At 44.9% G+C, this 12,573-nt stretch overlaps 1 protein-coding gene across 1 annotated transcript in view; it reads right to left on the bottom strand.

The window, feature by feature from the left end:
• ARHGAP35 (Rho GTPase activating protein 35) overlaps positions 1-11,821 on the bottom strand; it is a 114,659-nt gene extending 102,838 nt beyond the window's left edge. The window contains exon 1 of the mRNA XM_069458250.1: positions 11,629-11,821. The gene's annotated coding sequence lies outside the window, so the exon portion shown is untranslated. The remainder of the gene's footprint in view (positions 1-11,628) is intronic.
• Between the last annotated feature and the right edge of the window lie 752 nt (positions 11,822-12,573).

The following is a 12,573-nucleotide window of genomic DNA, read 5'->3' as shown; positions in this document are numbered from 1 at the left end:
AGTTCTCAAAAAATAAAAAAGACTTCATAGCAGGCAAAGTAGGCATTTAATCCCATGTTATAGACAAGAGAACTCAAAAGAAGAAGAAATGACTTGTCCTAGGTCACAAAGTAGGTATGAAGCAAATGAAAAGTAACAGCAAAGAGTTTCTTTCCTCCACATCACTTGAGGAATCCCAAGAGTATAGAGACTAAAAGACTCCAGAGGCTTCATCTTTTCCAGGTTTCTCTCATTCAAAAACTCATACCTTTATTCAACGAATACTGTGCTCCTACTGACCTGTCAAGCCTTGTTCTAGGTGACGTCACAGAATAAATGGATGAACAAAAAAGACAAAAATCTCAAAGAGCTTCCAAAACTATTTCATGATTGCTTCCTGATGCCTGAATGTAAACCCTCTTGCACTGCAAGTCTTCTGGTACTCTCTCCCACGAGAGGAAGAACGATCAGTAAAAAAACAGAGATGTGTGTATGCAAGTATCTTGTTAAATAACAACAAGAAAAGCAAAAAACTTTAAAATCTCCAAATTATTCCCTATTCAAGACAAAACACGAGCTTGGAGCACTTTCTTAAAAAGTTCTTCCTCATAATAAGATGAAATCTGTCTTCCTAGTCAATGCATTCTTGCATTGAAATGTTTAGTCATACTTAATTCTTAAAGATAAGACGAGGGGGAATCAGGCCACTGGCCTTCTAAAATTTTTACTTTCTGCTACAGAAACAGGGTGTTCCTTGTATTACCTGTAAGGGAAGAATTGCTTTTGTTTTATAAATGCTGTAAAAACTCTCTGAGAGATGAGGAGGCATGTTTTGTGTAATTGGTACTTTGAACAGTGTAGACATCCAAACATTGGCTGAATGGGGAGGAAGAGAAATAAAACTTGTCTCCCTCTATCCTCTGGAGCTACAAAGAACTAATTTGTTCCCTCTTCCACTTAATGGACCTTTGTTACTTAAGTTATTTAAATATTTAAATAAAATTAAATATTAAATAAATAAAATTATCTAAATCTTATTAAACAGTTTTTGGCCCATAAAAAGGAACACATAACTAACTTCATGGCCATTCCTGACTTTGACCATATGGCTCCTTTCTCTTAAAATAAGCACACTGGTCGGGGGTAGAAGAGCACCCTGCTGAAAAGAGAACTGAGGGTTCAGCTCCAGCTATCAACCATGCAGTCCACCTCAGTTCTCCTCATCTCTGGGGTGCTGTGCGAAAGCATTCTGGAAAGTCTAAAGCACACTGGAGAAGGCAGCAGAGGGCAGAGGCTCTGGGCAAGACTGCCCTGGGGACCTGTTAGCCATGCAGCCTCGGGCAAGTCCTCTCTCTGGTGCCTCAGTTCCCCATCTAGAAAATGAAAATACCACCTACCTCAGAGGGTTAGTGTAAGAATATGAGGTAACACTCAGTAGTCTTCTGATAAGCAATAAGCAGATTACTGTTATTAATCAGTAATGTTACTATTAATTCGACTATTCTCTAAGAAAATGTGCCTTATCTTCAAAGGTACTAAAGTCCAACAGATTTCATTATGACTAATTTCTTGCTTTTCAGCTCAATTTTTCCTTCATATGTTTATAAGAAAAACCAAACACAATACAATCACACTGCAAAATAAACCAAAAAACTTAACCTTTTTTCCTGAATCAAAAACAGTAAAATCATTGGAGAAAACTTGGGAAAATTCAAAAACAATTTTTAACACCCATAATCCTATTACATAGAAATAACTCCTAATAGCACTTCAGCATACTTCTTCCACTTTTTCCCATATATATTTTAAAATAACTGGACTCATACTGTTTATAGTTCTATATCCTGCTTTTTCCCATACTTAATTTTATTTTGTGTGCACTTTCCCATGTCAAGTATTCTCGAAAACATACTTTTTTAATGACTCCATACTTTTCCATAAAGCAACCATTCCCCAAGGTTAAAACATTTAGGTTTTCTTTTGTTTTTTTGTAATTTATAAACATCACTATAGTTAACATCTTTGTATACAATCTCCATTTGCATCTCTATTTCTCAGTCCATATAGATTCCTATAAATAAACCAACAATTTTATGTCTCTTAAAACATTGCTAAATTGCTTTCCAGAAAGTTCACACTAGTTTGTGGGCCTGACAACAGTTTGAATACCAGTCCCATTGCACTCTCCCCAGCAGTGACCACTATCTATTTCCTTTTAATTCCCAGCAAACAGAGACCAAAATAATCTGGAATTACAACCCAAGTAGGAAAGATCTGTAGTTAAAAGATGCTTTCACACCTGTGGTAACTGACATCCCATTCACTGCTATCCCATTCTTTATCAGGTATGTGGCCTTGCACTGGCTTCGGAAAGTTAGAAATCTCCTACATCTTCACATTTGTATATTACATATAAAGTCACTACTGAAGTGCCTTATATAGACTCCCAAATAATTTCTAATTTATTAAAAATGATGTAGAAAAGGAATTTATGCTCCATCATATGAAAAAGGGGTCTGTACAACATGCAAAAAATTCAGAAATATAAAAACAATCGAAAATACACTTATGATCTATGTACTTTTTCTATAAGTAGATTGTACCTTCCTGAGAAAAAAACTAAATAAAAAGAAAAAACTTAAAAAGAGGATCCATGGCCAGGCGCGGTGGCTCACGCCTGTAATCCTAGCATTCTGGGAGGCTGAGGCAGGTGGATCCTTTGAGCTCAGGAGTTCAAGACCAGCCTGAGCAAGAGCGAGACCCTGTCTCTAAAAATGAAAAAAAAATAAATAAAAATAAATAAAGAGGATTCGTACACAAGAAAATATGTATACACACGTAACATCACATCATAACTACTTCAGCTAACACTGCCATTTTTTAAGCCTTTGTGGCTCTTGACTGACTAGTACTGGCGCATGCCAACAGCCAAGACCCACTCCAGAAGCAGTCAGGCCTTTTCCCTGTTTCTTCATTTATCAAAGGTTTTAACTGCATTCCTTAACTGACTGACCAATCAGAGGAGGAAATTTCTTACATGTGTCAGCAGTATTAAAAAAGTAGACAGCGATTTCAGGCCATTAAAAAAATTATCACAAAAGTAGCATCCACTAGCCTCCACCTACAAACTTAATAGGCAATTTTTGAAAAGTAAAGACTTAGTGATACTTTTTATCACTAAGCATTTAAGTACACTATTCCCAGTGAAATAATTCTCTTGAAGTGAAAGCCACTCTAGCACAAGATACAGATTTCAAAGATCTAAAAATCTTGTATTAATGCAGTGCTGACTTTCATTTGTACACAATCAATTTGTTACTGAACAAAGAACCCTTTTTAATTGCCCATGGCAATTAATGGTAATCATTTTCCTTTGTCTTATTCCTAAGTAGTGCAGGCTGCAAGAGATAAAGCCACAATTTTGACCTTTCTTTTAAATGGAGATAGGGAAAAAGTACAATGTAACTACATATTTCTTTTAATTTTTTACACTTCAGGAGACTATTATCTTTAACTGGCCAACATACTTTCACCCTAACATTTTTTTAAAAACTGCAATTCAAAAAGTAAAGTGTTACAGTGAGCTCCACACAACTCAAGGAGCAAAGTATACTTCCAACTATACTTTTCTTTTTTTCTTTTTGAGACAGAGTCAGAGTCTTGCTCTGTCGCCTAGGATAGAGGGCAGTGGCATCATCATCATAGCTCACAGCAACCTCAAACTCCTGGGCTCAAGCGATCCTCCTGCCTCAGCCTCCCCAGTAGCTGGGACTACAGACAGGCACCACCATGCCCAGCTAATTTTTTTATTTTTTGTTGAGACATGGTCTTGTTATGTTGTCCAGGCTAGTGGCAAACTCCTGGCCTCAAGCAATCCTCCTGCCTCATTCTCCCAGAGTGCTAGGATTACAGGCATTAGCCACCATGTCCGGTCTCATTTTTTTCTGATTTTCATTTTTTAATTGTAAATTGACAAATTCTAGCTGTATATATTCTAAGTATAATTTCTAGTTGCCTAAAGAGTTTTTTCAGAAGGAAATCTCTCAATTAGGAGCTACCCAAATACTTTTTTATTTGCCCAAGAAAACATAGATTTAAGGAGTCGTTACATGACCAACATTTCTATCATCCTTCTGTTAGACTAGCTGACTTATACAGTCTTAAGTTATACTTGGGTTTGAATCCAGGTCAGAACTAAAATGCTCAACTTTTCTAACATGATGGCTAGAGAAAGACAAGCTGATACTTGTTACTGCGGATTCTTTTCAAAATACCGTGATATGGAACCTACTGTGCTCTCAGTCTCTGAATATGAAAACCTTTAAGACTATTAATACGGGACTGCCTCCCAAGGAACCAAATATTAATCAGAATATTCAACATTTACTCCCCTCCACCCTATATTATAGAGTTAATTGTTTATAACTCACTATAAATTCCTTAAGGGAATGAACTATAGCTTATTCTTATATCCTAGAGAGGAAAGGCAGCCTAATAAAATAAACAGAAATTCTGAAGTCAGACAGACCTGGGTTCACAACATTGCCCTATCACTTATCAACTGTGTTATCCTGGTCAAGAAACTTACAATGCTGAAAGTATACAGATTAAATGCTGACAAGGAGAGGATGCCCTCTAAGAGTTTAAAGCCTAAGAATGGCCATTATAGTTGCTACACACAGCGCAATAAATAAATAAAGACTCTGGCACCTGTTTATCGTCAATCAACATGGATGTAGTAGGGGCCTACCTAGCACAAGGTATTTTGCTACGTTTAGTGGGAAATAAAAGAGGATAGGAGAGAGTCCCATCCTCAAAGAGTTTACTATCTCGAGAAATAAGGTAATCAAGTATTATTAGCTATAAAATAAGGCAGAATAGAAACCAACTAGTACAATACCTTCATTTTTCAAATGAAGAAACTGGAGTCCAAAGAAGTGAAAATGATTTAGCCACTCACACAGCTAATAAATGGCAGAGTCAAGGTGAGGACCCAGGTTTCTTCAACATTCTTTACACCATAGGAAGCTGCCTCTCAATTGTTCAAATTCAATTACCATTTTACTGCAGTAATCAGGAAGAGGATATCTTCCAAATAAGAATGCAGAGATACTAGGAGAACAAAAGAAGTATGAAACACCTACAGATATACATTGCAACAGTCACAACTGCTGCAAATTTCATAAGATGAAAATGTTAGTTTCAATAAAGGAAAATGAAGGAGAGAGGCAAGTCTGGCTATTTTCAACTAAAATAAATATTGCTTTCCTGTGATGATGCTTTGGGGGTTGAAAGGACCTGGTTCTCTGCTAATATATCAACTTAATGGTGTTTGTCAATATTAGGGAAGCAAATAAATGAAAATTTGACTGACAGATGCCAAAAGTTATTTTCAAGAATTCTTCACAGATGAGGCCTGATAAAGCACTGTAACAAAAGTTAAATAGAAATAAACTTTTGGGAAGATGAACATGAATGATTTGTTTGCATTTCTTAATACCAGCAATTCAAGTGCTATTCAGACCATTGCTATTTGAGAGCCTAGGTCAACAATGACTCAGCTTGAAAAATTCCATATTGTTTTCAAAAGAGGTGTATGGTTTTAGTTATATACCTAATAAAATGTGGATAGCACCATCCCCCGAAATTATAAACTAATTTTCATGTGAATGGCTGAAAAACAGTGTTTATTTTATATTTGAAACAGTATACAACAAAGGTAGTAATCTAGTTCATTTTATTGCATCTCCCAGGGAAAGAGCCCCTACCCTGATTCTGGGTTACAGGACTTGATGAGAGACAGTTCACGGGTTGGGGAGTAAGGAAGGGAACCTAGGAGCAGCACCAGGAACCCAGTCTTAGCCCCAGCTCTAACATGGTAAGTGACGCAGGACAAGAAGAATCTACAACCAGATCTGACAGCACACCAGACTTCAGACTAAGAAAGCGAAGCTCAGAGAGGTGACACAATTTGTTCAAGGTCCGAGCTAATTAGCATAAGGCCTAGATTGAAGGGAGGTCCCCTGTCCTTATGTCCAGTACTCTTCTACTATGGCAGGAAGACTGTCCCAAATGCCCCATGCAAGCCTTCCATTCTCCTATCTGTAAAAGAGGAAGCCAGACTAGGCACTCACTTTCAAACTGAGTTCCACCAAACCCAAGGGGTCAAAGGAGGTATTTCTGCTAGTCACCTTCCCTCTTCATGCAAAGAATCTCAATTTCATCTGTTTTACATATTGCGAGAAAGAAATCCTAAAACAACTAGACTAGATGATCAATCAAATTGTCACACTGGGTAAATTAAGACACTGTTTAGACTGCCAGGTATTGAATGACAATAGTCACAGCAGATCACAGCAAGACCCTGCAAGTAGCCTAACACCTCTCGGAAGACCATGGCAGACCAAAGATGGGAAAGCAAACCAGACTAGATGGAGATAGACAACTGCTTCCACCTTTTCAATTTCCACCTGTACTGACCTGATGCATTACCTTATCACACACAAACTGACCAAAAACACACCTATAAGGCTGTAGTTTACTGTCACCTGTACAATTTTCACCCCTCCCGGACTATCTTTTGCCAAAAGTCACCATCAAGCCCACGGATCTGCATGTGGACTTCTTCCATTTGTCTGGTATCAACAAGAATGATTATTTTCTGATTTGCTACTGCCCTAAATGCTTCAGCTTTCATCATGCCAAGAAAAACAAGGAGCAGGTAAGGGAGAGGGGGACATAGTCAAAAAGAAAAGTTAGTTTAAAAAAAAAAAAAGAATGAACAGAAAGGAAGAGAGGAACTTTGATCAGGCAAATTTCTAAAAGTCTTCACAAAGATTTTCCAGGCAGGGTAAGAGCCCCCGAAGACATTTCACTAGGTTGAAAACCATCGTCTATCACCATCTCCTGCTCCACACCCCACGCCAACTGGCACATTAATTGTTCCAGAAGGCCAAGGCTACCACCTCACATTTCTGTAGCAGCCAATTCTGTCATGAAAACAAATGTCAATGCTGGGATGGACAATGATGCTACCATCAGAGAAATCTGACAGTCTTTGGAACGTCAGTTACCAGTTTAGGAAGAAAAATCAACTCTTTATCCTTCTGTCTCCTCTCTTCCTACTATGTAAACTCAGGCTTTGGGTATGCAGAAACTTTTTATACTGCCAGTGATATTAGAACTCTGGAACACAAATTTAACAGTAGTGCATAAACAGTTGCTTTCATCTTTAATTAGCTGTCACTTTCACATTAAGAATAAAAAACAAAACAACTATTTATACCAACATAGAAACACAAACTCTAAAATAAATTCAGAGACTTAATCATGATAAACCAGGCCAAAGATTCACCAATGGAAATGAACCAAAATTCTTTAAGTCGGCCGGGCGCGGTGGCTCACGCCTGTAATCCTAGCACTCTGGGAGGCCGAGGTGGGCGGATCGTTTGAGCTCAGGAGTTCGAGACCAGCCTGAGCAAGAGTGAGACCCCATCTCTACTAAAAATAGAAAGAAATTATATGGACAGCTAAAAAATATATATAGAAAAAATTAGCCGGGCATGGTGGTGCATGCCTGTAGTCCCAGCTACTCGGGAGGCTGAGACAGGAGGATCGCTTGAGCTCAGGAGTCTGAGGTTGCTGTGAGCTAGGCTGACGCCACGGCACTCACTCTAGCCTGGGCAACAGAGTGAGACTCTGTCTCAAAAAAAAAAAAAAAAAAAAAAAATTCTTTAAGTCAATATTGGTAAGTAAGAACCCCTGCCATCGGCCGGGCACGGTGGCTCACGCCCGTAATCCTAGCACTCTGGGAGGCCGAGGCGGGTGGATTGCTCAAGGTCAGGAGTTCGAGACCAGCCTGAGCGAGACCTCGTCTCTACTAAAAATAGAAAGACATTATATGGACAACTAAAAATCTATATAGAAAAAATTAGCCGGGCATAGTGGCACATGCCTGTAGTCCCAGCTACTCGGGAGGCTGAGGCAGGAGGATCGCTTAAGCCGAGGAGTTTGAGGTTGCTGTGAGCTAAGCTGACGCCACGGCACTCACTCTAGTCTGGGCAACAGAGTGAGACTCTGTCTCAACAAAAAAAAAAAAAAAAAAAAGAACCCCTGCCATCATTAAAATTACCAGACCCTTCTTGTAATAAAATGTAAAGTCCTAAAAAAGTGTTAGAGTGAAAGGAGCCATAAGGATCTACTATCCAGCCCTGTTCACTGTCTCACATACAAATGCCCTAACATTTGATGAGTCAATGGTCCAACTCTGTAGAATGACAGTGAATGTTTTTTATTTCAAATGTGTTCACACAGAACTATTTCTAAATAAGTGCTGAAATAAAGTTTGATCATAGCTCAGTTAAGAAAGTCCTTCCAGTAAATGCTCCTTCACAGCTGGATGGCTGCTTTAACATGCAATTGCCCTAGGCTATGGGAGAAAAAAAAAAAATCAGGCTTTTGATTTACTTAAGAAATAAAATAAATAAACCTAGAACATGCAAAAGGTTCCCTCTCCCAAGCTAAGGAAGGAAAATGGCTGGATGGCTTTTCTGTAAAACTCACCTCTACGTCCGAATAAATTTCCTAAACCCCACCCCAACCACAGAATCATTGAAAAAAACAGCTCAGGGAAAGGTAGCTAAAGCACATTTCTCAGATTATAAGACTAAAAATCCAATCACAACAGCCAGTTCCTGGCACTCCTTTCTAACTCTACCAAATCAGGTCACTCAAAAGACTTGGGGAATGTCAGGGCCCACCCACACATCCCTTATACACCAATGAGCCCCCAGAATCCAGTGCGGATCTGCCCAGAGACACTCCGCTCCTGTGGCGGGAGTGCTTGCAATACCAGAGGGCAGAAATCTGAGTGACACTTGGCACTCTCTCTTTCAACAAACAACCGCAAAGTGCGTTCCAAACCCAGGCCCTCACCATTTTGAAGACTAGGAAGCTGGAGCCTTCCTGGGGTCAGAGGTGAAAAAGAAATAAGCCCATCCTCCCAGAGCTCCTCCCCCAAGGTCACACTACAAACCAGAGGCCATCAGGGAAGGCAAGACTTCTGTAGGCCCAGAGCAGTAAACACCAAGTGTAGCCATAACCCCCGGTGGGATCAGGGAGAACTTGAGAACTGGCATTTCCCCAGCTAGGGTTAAAACAAAAATATGACTTGTCAGCTGGAAAAAACCAAAAAAGCACACTCCTAAGTTCTCCCAAGGGGTGATAGCTTGGAGGTGGAAGGGGGGAGAGAGTACAACTGTCTCTGTGCAACGGCTCAGGAGGGAGGGAAAGTGAGAAAGAGAATAAAGATCTGTGAACAGCTGCATTCCCCTTTTCAAAAGGACACATAGCTGCAAAGCCCAGAGATCTGAACGAGGGAGAGCAAATAGAGCATAGGAAAGGAAATGGGGCGATGGAAAGAGATCTACCCGCCACCTCTAACCTTGGTACAAATGAGACAAGTGGGGGAGACACTCCCAGACTCCAGAGATCAGTAACCAACCAACCCACCCCTGCCTGTATACCCAGATCTCATAGCATCCCTGGGGATAAAACCCTAAGGGTCAGGGCTGAGACAGCGAATGTGTGGTCTCAGAGCATGGAGAATGTAAGGCCCAATCTAGCCCCTGCACCCCCGAAGCTGAGGGCTGGAAAATAAAGACAGACATGCCTGAAAAGGGGAAGAAGCACTCAGTGAGGAATAGGTGGACCACAGGTGGGGAGCTGGGAGAAGCAGGTCTGATAGGAACTAAATGGGAAGAAAAAGAGCCTGGCATGATACAAGGAGAAAGAAAAAAAAGGTGAGGAAGAAAGCAAGTCAAGGAGGAAAAGAATTGGGAGAAGGATACCAAAAAGGAGTGAGAATCTATCCAAGAACTGACGCAGCTCCTAAAGGAAGGGGGGAAACATATAGGAAGGAATGATTAAGAAGACTTCTCAATGCCAGAATTGGGGAGAACGAGAACTCAAACAAGAGGTCAGCAACAGGGTAATGGAGGGAGGACAAATACAAGAAAGGAGAGTGAAGGGTGAGAGTGGAATCAAAATGGTAGGGGGAGAGAATGTCATGTGGAAAGCTTAGGATTGAGAAGGAACAGAATTGGGACACAGTTATAAGAACACCAGTGCTAAGGAGGAGCACTCCAAGAACGGACAGCAATAGGAAATTTTAAAATGGGTCCAAAAATGTGCAGGCAAGTAGACAGCTCCAAAAGGGGCAGCGCAGGGGAGGAAAACACTAAATAAAGAGGATGGAGGCAGAATCCACCAATGAGGGAAAGCGCAGGTGCAAAAAGCATCTGGGGGTAGGTCTATGAGATGCAGAATGGGAAGGGGGTGGGAGATAGGTCAGAGAGTTAACAGAGGTAGAGCCACGTAAAGGGCAAATCTAAGAAGGGCCAAAATGGGAGGAGAGGACTTGGAGCAAAGAGGAGGCAAGAAGCTGATTTCAGGCAGAGAAATGAAGGGCAGATAAGCCTAAGAAAGGGGAAAGGAATGGAGTAGCTGAGGAGTGCCAAAAAGGAGGTAGGGAGGAGAAAAAACCTCCAAGAAAACACTGAGGCAAAGCTAAGGCTGAGGGGAGACTGAGTTACGGAGAGATTAGGTAAGTGAATGGCAGAAATGAGAGACCTGCAGGGTCAGAGAAAGGGGAGGAGATTGCTTCCCGGGAAGGCAGAGTCAGAAAGCAAACAGGTTAGGGGAGCACAGCAAGATCTGAGATCGGGCAAGGGGCAGAGCAGGGAGGCGGAAAGGTCTGGAAGAGAGGAAAGGGTCTGAATGACAAACGGGAGCAAGAGCAGAGAAGGGGAGAAGAGAAGGCAAGCCCAGGGCATCCAAGTCCGAGAGTGGGCAGAGGACTGAACTGGGGCATGGATGAGGCAGAGACCCAGCCAAGGGACATCCCGGCGGTGCACAGGTTCTGTGAGAGGGCAGGGACAGAAATGTGGGCATTAGGGCCCAACAGGGAGGTGGAATTAAGTCCAAGGGCAAGATATGGGGGCAGCAGTGCCTACGAACGGGGGTCTCAGATGGATCTCCAAGGAGGTGGAACCGCAGGTCCTAAAGGGACAGCTCCTGGGGGTGCAACAGATTCTGAGATAGGAATAATAGCACAGTGGCTAGGTCAAAGAAGGGGCCAGGGACAGATCCAAAGGGTGGTGAGAGCAGAATCAGAGAGGAAGCAGAAGGGTCACAGATCTCAAAAGTGAGAGCCAGAATTAAGGGATGCAGAAGGGTCACTGAGAAGGTGGGTCTCATGAGCAATGCAGAGTCCAGGAGGAGCAAAGGGCACTGCAGAGGGGCGGAAGAGGGAAGGGGGGCGTAAAACTGGGAGCACGGTGGCTGAAGTCGGGGAGACCGAGACAGACACCGAGATCCCAAAGGGTCCAGGGTGGGGGCAGACGCGGGGACAGCAGGGCTGGGGCGGGCAAGGGCAGGTCCGAAGGGCAGGCGGGCCCCGCGGGCCGGGCCGAAGCGCGAAGCGATGGGGACGGCGGGGCCCGGGGGGCTGGGGGGCCGCTCCCTCCCCTCCCCCTCCAACTCCTCCATTGTTCGCGGGCTCCGGGCCCCGCCGTCCCCGCCTCCCCCTGGACCCTGCAGCGGGGCGGCGCCCGGCCTCGCCGCCCGGGGCCCGCGAGCTCGCACACTCACCAGCTGGGCGCCCTCAGCGCGGCCCCGGCCTTCGGGATCCCAGCAGCAGCGACGGTGGCCCCGGCGCCATGTTCCCCTGCTCCTAGTCCAGCGGCGGCTGAGTCGGCGGCGGCGGCTCCGGCGGCGGGGGGCCAGGCGGACCCTCCCTCGCGGGCTCCCTCCTCCGCCTCCTCCACCTCCTCCCGCCGCGCCGCGGCTCTCCCTCGGGGCGGGGGGCGGGGAGGGGAAGGGGGGAGGGGCGGGAACCAGGGGGAGGGCGGACCAGCCTCGCTCGCTCCCTCCCTCCCTCCCTCGCAATGGCGGCGGCGGTGCCTCCTTCCTGCGACGGCCGCTCCCGCGCGCGCGCGCGCGCCCCCTTGCTACTGCGCGTGCGTGGCGCGGGACCGTTGCAGGGGGATAACGGCCCCTGAGCGCGCGCTGCCAAGGGATGACCAGCACGGGTCAGTGGGGAGAACAGAGAGCGCGTGCGCTCCCAAGGGGCTCACTGCCACCGCCGAGGCCTAGGGCTGGGGACGGGGCGGGGAGGGTGCAGTGCGCGTGCGTCCCAAAAATGCCGCTACTGCAGCTGCCGCGGCGCAAGACCGAGCGCGAGGTGACCGGCGAACGGACAGAGGGAGCGGCGTGGCCAAGTGCGCGTGCGCTGCAGGGACTGCCAGCCGGCGCGGCGGCTGGCTCAAGGAGGAGGGAGTGGCCCGCGGCAGGCGCGCGCGTCCTTGCGCGCGCCACTAGCAGCCCGTCTGCCGCCTCCCGCCGTCTCTTGGAGAAAGCAAGAGGGGAGAGGCATGGCCCGGCTTTGGGGCGGGGGCGAAGGGCGCGATCCCGCTCACGCGGGACCTGCCCAGCCAATGGGAGGCAAGGGGAGGTGGGTTTGCCGCGCGAGCCGCAGCCCCCAGGATAACGGAGGAGGCGTGAAGGGGCTACGTAACGTGGGGCGGTGAGGCGGGG

This window comes from Eulemur rufifrons, chromosome 24 (genome assembly GCF_041146395.1).
Source record: "Eulemur rufifrons isolate Redbay chromosome 24, OSU_ERuf_1, whole genome shotgun sequence".
In the NCBI taxonomy this organism is placed as follows: domain Eukaryota; kingdom Metazoa; phylum Chordata; class Mammalia; order Primates; family Lemuridae; genus Eulemur; species Eulemur rufifrons.
Note: the sequence above shows the minus strand (reverse complement) of the source record. Positions and strands in the feature narration are given on the sequence as shown.